Source organism: Penaeus monodon, chromosome 27 (assembly GCF_015228065.2).
Source record: "Penaeus monodon isolate SGIC_2016 chromosome 27, NSTDA_Pmon_1, whole genome shotgun sequence".
NCBI lineage: Eukaryota > Metazoa > Arthropoda > Malacostraca > Decapoda > Penaeidae > Penaeus > Penaeus monodon.
In genome coordinates, this window is record NC_051412.1 from 27,307,116 (window position 1) to 27,309,588 (window position 2,473).

The window sequence follows — 2,473 nt, forward strand, 5'->3', positions numbered from 1 at the left end:
CTACGATAAAAGTGTCATCATAAGTGCGGTTACTACTATCAACTAAACATTTTTTCTTTAATGCACAGTAAATAGCAGTGACTTGCATTAGATTTTCTTATTAGTCATAACTTATTATTTTAAGCCTTTCTCCCTACACACACAAGAGCTTGTGTGTGTAAGAGCTTGTGTGTGTAGGGAGAAAGGCTTAAAATAATAAGTAATGAGTAATGTAAAGTAAGGTTACCAATGGTAGTGAATAACTATAATTTTCCTATTACCTCTGCTACAAGGAAATCGAGTTTTAGGGTGAAGGGAAATTAGCAGAAATAAAACATACCTAAATATGGTAAATTTATTTTGCATATACAAAAGTGTTTGTATTATAATTCAATTCAACAAGTAATCACAAACAGCAAGATTAACATTCGTATAACGTACATCAGTATAACATACAATAATAATTAATACCCATACGAATACATAGTTTCACTCCTGGACAGGCTTTTGTGTGCTGCGTTTATCATTTCAATCAGCTGAAACGTGACATGGCTTCCCGACCCCTTCACGTGTCCAGATACATTGTCATCATTTTATTCTTCAGTTTAATTAATTTTGCTTTGAGGATGGAGCCTCTCTGCATCGGCGTTCGATACCGGAGTGTCAAGGTCATCATGAGCAAAAATTGGCATACCTGATTATAAAGGTTGAAACGTCTTTTTCATTCGTCAGTTGCAAGAGCACTTTGTAAAACTCTTCAGTGGGGTTGAGTCAGGTGGAAGGTCAGTGTCGGGTAAACGTCTCCCTTCCCTATCGAGTTAATCCGCAACGATCACCTTTATTGTTAAAATATTCTATTAGATCTAGGAGCTTGGTTGCTGTAATTTGTGTATGCTTACTGTAATATTTACATACTATAGCATACTTTTGTTTGTGCATGTATCAGTTGTCTCATGTCTCATCAATAATCAAAGATATTTATTTAGGCCTTTTTATATTATAATTGCATGCGATGGTTTATATATATATTTTTGGTGACTTTAAGTTACCTTTGTTTTATGTTTTTAAGTGCCATGCTTTGGATGATTTTGGAATCTGGCACTGCATCTTTCAATAAATTTTTAAAGTGCTCAAAACTGTTTAGTGGTATTTTATGCTCTTCAAAGTACGAAAAAAATTTAATTTCTGCCCTCGTTATCATGTCACATTTACTAACTGCCGAGGTATTTGTACTTGAGGACGAAAGGGAGGCACAAAATGGAACCATATTAGTGCAGTGAATACGGGATGTTTTGTGCCTCTTGATGGCGGAGATCTCTGCACTGATTTGATACCTACACGCTTCGCAAAACGCTTTCTGGTGATTGCCATCCACCTTCTTCAACCACCCCATGAAGTTGTCGTCTTCCAGCCAGGCATCTCTGAAGGCGCGTTTGGGAGGCATCTACGGAAGAAAACGCTGACTTTTTTAGATCTCTTTTCTCCAGTACAACAATGAACTTATATCCAGCGGGAAAGTGATTTTATATCCAATGGGAAAGGAATCATGACTGAAGGTAATCCAACTGGAATAAGAATATGGAGAAATTTAATGTTGGTATTTGAATATGCTGAATGATATCAGAACGTTCGTTATACACTGGTCGTTTTACTTGAATTCACGGCCAAAGGTCTACAGGACTTTCATATATTGTTTGAATATAAAAATTTTTTGTTTCTAACATATATTTTATCAACGATATGACTTGGATTCTCTATAGTGCATACTAATATTCCATGGAGGAAAAGAAAAACACAGAACGATCAGTTTGTAATATGAATATATTCATATATATAATTGAATATCAATTGTCCCTTAAATATTCAATATATAGCTCTTACATTAGCAGTTAATGTATTCAAAATTAGATACAAATGATCACATAAAATGTAACAAGACAAACATTTTCAACAGCATACTGTCACACACGTTAACATTAACTTAAGACCCAGTGTTGCAAATGTCTTAAACGTCATCACTTTCACTATCACTGTCACATACATCTGATTCCTGCAGGAGTTGGACAACTTCTGGATGGCATTATTTTCTCTTATTTTGCTGCATTAGGCGACTGTTTGGCACTACTGGATCCGGTGTCAATAGTAACCAGTGGATTAGGTCCTTATTTATTATCCTTGATGGTTTACAAGTATGATTCGCACATTTCTCAGTTCTTTGTTTTCCTTCCATCCGTTCTTCTGATGAATGCCCTACTGCCACACAGAGTTCTTGAATAACATCTGCACCCATGCAGAAGCATTTTGTGTACCAAGAAAGGTATGTAGTACCACGGATACTTTGAAATGTACGGTTTTGCTGTTTACATAGCATACCTCTTATGCTTTTCTGAGTTAATGTCAAAGCCGCTGTTGCGAGTTGTGAGGACCCCGAGACGTAAAATCAACTCTGCTTACTCTCGTAATCTGAGATACACTATCAGGTACCTCTATGGAG